Here is an 8,441-nt window from a genome sequence, read left to right as displayed (position 1 = left end):
TGCACTAAGAGACACAGCTGACTGTCTCGGGAGAGGAGAGAGAGAGGGAGACAGCAGACACGAGCCATGCACTAAGAGACACAGCTGACTGTCTCGGGAGAGGAGGGAGACAGCAGACAAATCCAATTCTACAACAGGTGTAGACCTTAAAGTGAAATGCTTACTTACAAGCCCTTAACTAACAATGCTTTAAGAAGTTCATAAAAAAAATAACATTAAGTAAAAAATAGATAAGTTAAAAATTTAAAATAAGATGAACAAATAATTAAGGAGCAGCAGTAAATAACAATAGTGGGGCTGTATATAGGGGGTACCAGTACAGAGTCAATGTGCGGGGGCACCTGGGTCGAGGTAAATGAGGTAATTATGTACATGTAGGTAGAGTTATTAAAGTGACTATGCATAGATAATAAACAGAGAGTAGCAGCGTTCTGGGGGGGGACAATGTAAATAGTCTGGGTAGCCATTTGATTGGCTGTTCAGGAGTCTTATGGCTCAGTGGTAGAAGCTATTTAGGAGCCTATTGGACCTAGACTTGGTGCTCCGGTACCGCTTGCTGTGCGGTAGCAGAGAGAACGGTCTGGGATGGGAGGTTGGAAATAGACACATAACATCGGATGGACTGCTTTAGATTTGGAAACAAACCAAAGAAATGGCAATTTCACAGGCTTAGATTAACATTGACTCAGGGATTGCAAAACAGAATACAACCTTACAGTGAAATGCTTACTTACAAGCCCTTAACCAACAATGCAGTTTTCAGAAAATAAGATGAACAAATAATTAAGGAGCAGCAGTAAATAACAATAGTGGGGCTGTATATAGGGGGTACCAGTACAGAGTCAATGTGCGGGGGCACCTGGGTCGAGGTAATTGAGGTAATTATGTACATGTAGGTAGAGTTATTAAAGTGACTATGCATAGATAATAAACAGAGAGTAGCAGTAGCGTAAAAGAAGGGTCTGAGTAGCCATTTGATTAGCTGTTCAGGAGTCTTACGGCTCGGGGGTAGAGGTCACGGAATCATAAAACGGTGGACATCTCCTTCAGCATCATTATTCACAAGATACATACACTGAGAGACATAGCTGACTGTCTCAGGAGAGGAGAGAGAGAAAGAGAGAGAGAGGGAGAGGGAGAGAGAGAGACAGAGAGAGAGGGAGAGGGAGAGAGAGAGACAGAGAGAGAGAGAGAGAGAGGGAGAGAGAGAGAGAGAGAGAGAGAGAGAGAGAGAGAATGAAAGAGAGAGAGAGAGACAGAGAGAGAGAGTGCACTAATTTATACAGTGACTACGGTTCTATTTGGGATGCAACCCAGAGACCAGAGACAGTGTTGGTATCGCTGCTGTTCCCTCATCAACCCCTCATGGTCCTCCCCCACTGTCTCACCCACAGTCCTCCCCCACTGTCTCCCTCACGGTCCTCCCCTACTGTCTCCCTCACGGTCCTCATCTACTGTCTCACCCACAGTCCTCCCCCATTGTCTCACCTACAGTCCTCCCCCACTGTCTCCCTCACGGTCCTCCCCTACTGTCTCCCCCACGGTCCTCCCCTACTGTCTCAACCCACGGTCCTCCCCTACTGTCTCCCCCACGGTCCCCCCTACTGTCTCACCTACGGTCCTCCCCCACTGTCTCCCTCACGGTCCTCCCCTACTGTCTCACCCATGGTCCTCCCCTACTGTCTCACCCATGGTCCTCCCCTACTGTCTCAACCCACGGTCCTCCCCCACTGTCTCCCCCACAGTCCTCCCCTACTGTCTCCCCCACGGTTCTCCCCTACTGTCTCCCCCACGGTCCTCCCATACTGTCTCCCCCACTGTCTCCCCCATGGTTCTCCCCCACAGTCCTCCCCCACGGTCCTCCCCCACAGTCCTCCCCCACTGCCTCCCCCACGGTCCTCCCCTACTGTGTCCCCCACGGTCCTCCCCCACTGTCTCCCCCACTGTCTCACCTACGGTTCTCCACCACTGTCTCCCCCACTGTATCCCCCACAATCCTCCCCCACTGTCTCCCCCACGGTCCTCCCCGACTGTATATACTGTATGTACAGTAGGCTTATAGGATCTCCTTGTCCTCAGATGGACCCTGTCTCACCTCATAAGAGTTATCACTGAGGATATACTGTATGTACAGTAGACTTATAGGATCTCCTTGTCTCACCTCATAAGAGCTCATACATGGCTGACCTCGTCTAACTCTAACCCTAACCCGGCCCAAGCAGGACTCACACATGGCTGACCTCGTCTAACTCTAACCCTAACCCGGCCCAAGTAGGACTCATACATGGCTGACCTCGTCTAACTCTAACCCTAACCCGGGGTGAGTAGGACTCATACATGGCTGACCTCGTCTAACTCTAACCCTAACCCGGGGTGAGTAGGACTCATATATGGCTGACCTCGTCTAACCCTAACCCGGCCCAAACAGGACTCACACATGGCTGACCTCGTCTAACTATAACCCTAACCCGGCCCAAACAGGACTCATACATGGCTGACCTCGTCTAACTCTAACCCTAACCCGGGGTGAGTAGGACTCATACATGGCTGACCTCGTCTAACTCTAACCCTAACCCGGGGTGAGTAGGACTCACACATGGCTGACCTCGTCTAACTATAACCCTAACCCGGGGTGAGTAGGACTCATACATGGCTGACCTCGTCTAACTCTAACCCTAACCCGGGGTGAGTAGGACTCATACATGGCTGACCTCGTCTAACTCTAACCCTAACCCGGCCCAAACAGGACTCACACATGGCTGACCTCGTCTAACTCTAACCCTAACCCGGGGTGAGCCTCCAGCCACTGTAAGCAGCTACTGTAGATTAGTGCAAAGCATTCTGGGAGGGAGTCTTAAGACTGCTGAGGCTCATTTGCTGCTGTTGACACTGTGTTGCCCTGGGCTGTGTACCTCTATACTGGAGCTGCGTACTGTATAAGACTGACTGGGACCTGGGCCCGGGTTGTATTCCTACTGTACAAGACTGACTGGGTAGAGAACCTGGGCCCGGGTCATATTCCTACTGTATAAGACTGACAGGCACTTGGACCGGGTTGTTTTTCTACTGTATGAGACTGACTTGGTATAGAACCTGGGCCCGGGTCGTATTTCTACTGTATAAGACTGACTGGCACCTGGACCTGGGTTGTTTTTCTACTGTATAAGACTGACTGGGTATAGAACCTGGGCCTGGGTCGTATTCCTACTGTATGAGACTGACTGGGTATGAAACCTGGGCCCGGGTCGTATTCCTACTGTATAAGACTGACTGGCACTTGGACCTGGGTTGTTTTTCTACTGTATAAGACTGACTGGGTATAGAACCTGGGCCCGGGTCGTGTTCCTACTGTATGAGACTGACTGGGTATAGAACCTGGGCCCGGGTCGTGTTCCTACTGTATGAGACTGACTGGGTATGGAACCTGGGCCCGGGTCTTGGGTCTTGTCTTGGGCCTGTAAAGGCAGGGATAATCAAATCCTATCCTGGAAACGGCCTGTCTGACAGTCTCACTGTTTAGATGGTTTACCTTGTCTGATTAAAGTGATTAGGCCTGTCAGTGCATGTTGACTGGTCACATAGCAACAGCGGAATCAAATCTCACTCAGAACAGTTATACCCCTAGTGACAGACAAGTGTGGGATAATGGGATGATATTCCTACTGCAATCTATTGCTGTGATTGGTTTGAGTGGGCTAGATTGTTCAGCTAGTCTGTGAGACTGTTCATAGTTCATCACCCAGCCCATTTCTGCTTTATGTAACTTGAAACTTAAACTATGTTAAAAATGAAAGTGCTGTTTACTGTATCCACAGGCTGTTCTATTCTAACCTCTACTGTGCTGCTCTCTGCTGGTGGTAGTGGTTACTGCAGCCCTGTCTGTCTCACCATGCCACAGCCCTTGGATGGAAAAATGAAGCTTCACTACATATTCACAATGACATCACACCTCCCCAGTCTCCTGGTTACACAGCCCTCATGTGAGAGACAATGAACTATTCTCGATTTCACCTTTTAAAGTGTCAACAGTTTTTACATTTCATTTTAGGTCCAGTGCTTGACTTGGACTGAAATAGGTGGTGGTACTGATTATATATGTAGGTTCAGGACCTCCACAATACTTTTGACCTGATAAGAGGTTCAGGACCGCCACAATACTTTGACCTGATAAGAGTTTCATGACCGCCACAATACTTTGACCTGATAAGAGGTTCAGGACCGCCACAATACTTTTGACCTGATAAGAGGTTCAAGACCGCCACAATACTTTTGACCTGATAAGAGGTTCAGGACCTCCACAATACTTTTGACCTCATAAGAGATTCCAGAACTCCACAATACTTTTGACCTGATAAGAGGTTCCAGAACTACACAATACTTTTGATCTGATAAGAGGTTCAAGAACTCCACAATACTTTTGACCTGATAAGAGGTTCCAGAACTCCACAATACTTTTGACCTGATAAGAGGTTCCAGAACTCCACAATACTTTTGATCTGATAAGAGGTTCCAGAACTCCACAATACTTTTGATCTGATAAGAGGTTCCAGAACTCCACAATACTTTTGACCTGATAAGAGGTTCCAGAACTCCACAATACTTTTGACCTGATAAGAGGTTCCAGAACTCCACAATACTTTTGACCTGATAAGAGGTTCCAGAACTCCACAATACTTTTGACCTGATAAGAGGTTCCAGAACTCCACAATACTTTTGACCTGATAAGAGGTTCAAGACCGCCACAATACTTTTGACCTGATAAGAGGTTCCAGAACTCCACAATACTTTTGACCTCATAAGAGATTCCAGAACTCCACAATACTTTTGACCTGATAAGAGGTTCAGGACCGCCACAATACTTTGACCTGATAAGAGTTTCATGACCGCCACAATACTTTGACCTGATAAGAGGTTCAGGACCGCCACAATACTTTTGACCTGATAAGAGGTTCAAGACCGCCACAATACTTTTGACCTGATAAGAGGTTCATGACCGCCACAATACTTTTGACCTGATAAGAGGTTCAGGACCGCCACAATACTTTTGACCTGATAAGAGGTTCAAGACCGCCACAATACTTTTGACCTGATAAGAGGTTCAGGACCTCCACAATACTTTTGACCTCATAAGAGATTCCAGAACTCCACAATACTTTTGACCTGATAAGAGGTTCCAGAACTACACAATACTTTTGATCTGATAAGAGGTTCAAGAACTCCACAATACTTTTGACCTGATAAGAGGTTCCAGAACTCCACAATACTTTTGACCTGATAAGAGGTTCCAGAACTCCACAATACTTTTGATCTGATAAGAGGTTCCAGAACTCCACAATACTTTTGATCTGATAAGAGGTTCCAGAACTCCACAATACTTTTGACCTGATAAGAGGTTCCAGAACTCCACAATACTTTTGACCTGATAAGAGGTTCCAGAACTCCACAATACTTTTGACCTGATAAGAGGTTCCAGAACTCCACAATACTTTTGACCTGATAAGAGGTTCCAGAACTCCACAATACTTTTGACCTGATAAGAGGTTCAAGACCGCCACAATACTTTTGACCTGATAAGAGGTTCCAGAACTCCACAATACTTTTGACCTCATAAGAGATTCCAGAACTCCACAATACTTTTGACCTGATAAGAGGTTCCGGAACTCAGTAGAACATTTGATGTGCTGGCCCTGTACTCCGTTCCTGTGAGCTCCTGACCAAGTCAAGCACTGGGTAGTCAGGTAAATCAATTCAATTCAGCCAGGTAGGTCATTCAGTTCCATCTGCAATGACATGAAGAATGAGACCACACTGTTCCAAGCCAACAGCTGGGTGTTCCTAGGGGCTCCCTCCCTCCTTCTTATAGCCTGTCATTATACCATGGTGTCTGGTGTTTGGCAGCCTCCCACAACACAACGTGTTTGTTTCGTATGACACTATGACACTGTGTGTCTGTTATATGTGTGAAGTGTGTGTGTGAAGTGTGTGTGTGTGTGTGTGTGTGTGTGTGTGTGTGTGTGTGTGTGTGTGTGTGTGTGTGTGTGTGTGTGTGTGTGTGTGTGTGTGTGTGTGTGTGTGTGTGTGTGTGTGTGGAGGAGTGATATATGGTTCCTGTGTGAAATGGTACGTGTCTCCCATTATGTACCAGTGTGTATGTCATTAGATGTCCAACGGGACAGAGACAGGGGACAGGTTGGGGACCACAAAGACCCAGAGTGACAGAGAAACCCTTAGGTTGTGTCTGACTTGGCACGCTATACCTTATAGTACGCTTTGGTGAAAAGTAGGGCACTATATAGGGAATAGGGCGCCTATTTTCAAACCCCTTGAGAGAATGGGAGAAAGTGGATGGTGGTGGTCATATACATGTGAAATATGTCCTCACTGACGCTTTAAACAGGGCCAAGGCCTTTTTTATAAACACCTCAATATGATTTAGTAATTAAATTACATGTGTTTATGATGTGCTTTTGATTTCAGAGATTAGGGTTAATGTGATCCACATGTTGTTGTAGAGTCAGTACTTCTGAACATTACACTGGTTAGATCTGACTGGTTAGACCTTTCTGGTTAGATCTGACTGGTTAGACATGACTGGTTAGATCTGACTGGTTAGACCTGACTGGTTAGATCTGACTGGTTAGACCTGACTGGTTAGATCTGACTGGTTAGATCTGACTGGTTAGACCTGACTGGTTAGAACTGACTGGTTAGATCTGACTGGTTAGATCTGACTGGTTAGACCTGACTGGTTAGACCTGACTGGTAAGATCTGACTGGTTAGATCTGACTGGTTAGACCTGACTGGTTAGAACTGACATTTCAGTTTCACAAATACGAAATAAAAGGTATTCAGGCGGCAGGGTAGCCTAGTGGTTAGAGCATTGGACTAGTAACCGAAAGGTTGCAAGTTCAAATCCCCGAGCTGACAAGGTACAAATCTGTCATTCTGCCCCTGAACAAGCAGTTAACCCACTGTTCCTAGGCTGTCACTGAAAATAAGAATTTGTTCTTAACTGACTTGCCCAGTTAAATAAAGGTAAAAAATAATAATAAAAAATCCATCCACCCATCTATTCCCTATATAGTGGTACTACTATAGACCAGAGCCCTATTCCCTATATAGTGGTACTACTATAGACCAGAGCCCTATTCCCTATATAGTGGTACTACTATAGACCAGAGCCCTATTCCCTATATAGTGGTACTACTATAGACCAGAGCCCTATTCCCTATATATAGTGGTACTACTATAGACCAGAGCCCTATTCCCTATATATAGTGGTACTACTATAGACCAGAGCCCTATTCCCTATATATAGTGGTACTACTATAGACCAGAGCCCTATTCCCTATATATAGTGGTACTACTATAGACCAGAGCCCTATTCCCTATATATAGTGGTACTACTATAGACCAGAGCCCTATTCCCTATATAGTGGTACTACTATAGACCAGAGCCCTATTCCCTATATAGTGGTACTACTATAGACCAGAGCCCTATTCCCTATATATAGTGGTACTACTATAGACCAGAGCCCTATTCCCTATATATAGTGGTACTACTATAGACCAGAGCCCTATTCCCTATATAGTGGTACTACTATAGACCAGAGCCCTATTCCCTATATATAGTGGTACTACTATAGACCAGAGCCCTATTCCCTATATAGTGGTACTACTATAGACCAGAGCCCTATTCCCTATATATAGTGGTACTACTATAGACCAGAGCCCTATTCCCTATATAGTGGTACTACTATAGACCAGAGCCCTATTCCCTATATAGTGGTACTACTATAGACCAGAGCCCTATTCCCTATATATAGTGGTACTACTATAGACCAGAGCCCTATTCCCTATATATAGTGGTACTACTATAGACCAGAGCCCTATTCCCTATATAGTGGTACTACTATAGACCAGAGCCCTATTCCCTATATATAGTGGTACTACTATAGACCAGAGCCCTATTCCCTATATAGTGGTACTACTATAGACCAGAGCCCTATTCCCTATATATAGTGGTACTACTATAGACCAGAGCCCTATTCCCTATATAGTGGTACTACTATAGACCAGAGCCCTATTCCCTATATAGTGGTACTACTATAGACCAGAGCCCTATTCCCTATATAGTGGTACTACTATAGACCAGTGCCCTATTCCCTATATAGTGGTACTACTATAGACCAGAGCCCTATTCCCTATATATAGTGGTACTACTATAGACCAGAGCCCTATTCCCTATATAGTGGTACTACTATAGACCAGAGCCCTATTCCCTATATAGTGGTACTACTATAGACCAGAGCCCTATTCCCTATATAGTGGTACTACTATAGACCAGAGCCCTATTCCCTATATAGTGGTACTACTATAGACCAGAGCCCTATTCCCTATATAGTGGTACTACTATAGACCAGAGCCCTATTCCCTATAT

This window comes from Oncorhynchus kisutch, unplaced genomic scaffold (genome assembly GCF_002021735.2).
Source record: "Oncorhynchus kisutch isolate 150728-3 unplaced genomic scaffold, Okis_V2 Okis03b-Okis08b_hom, whole genome shotgun sequence".
Lineage (NCBI taxonomy): Eukaryota > Metazoa > Chordata > Actinopteri > Salmoniformes > Salmonidae > Oncorhynchus > Oncorhynchus kisutch.
Note: the sequence above shows the minus strand (reverse complement) of the source record.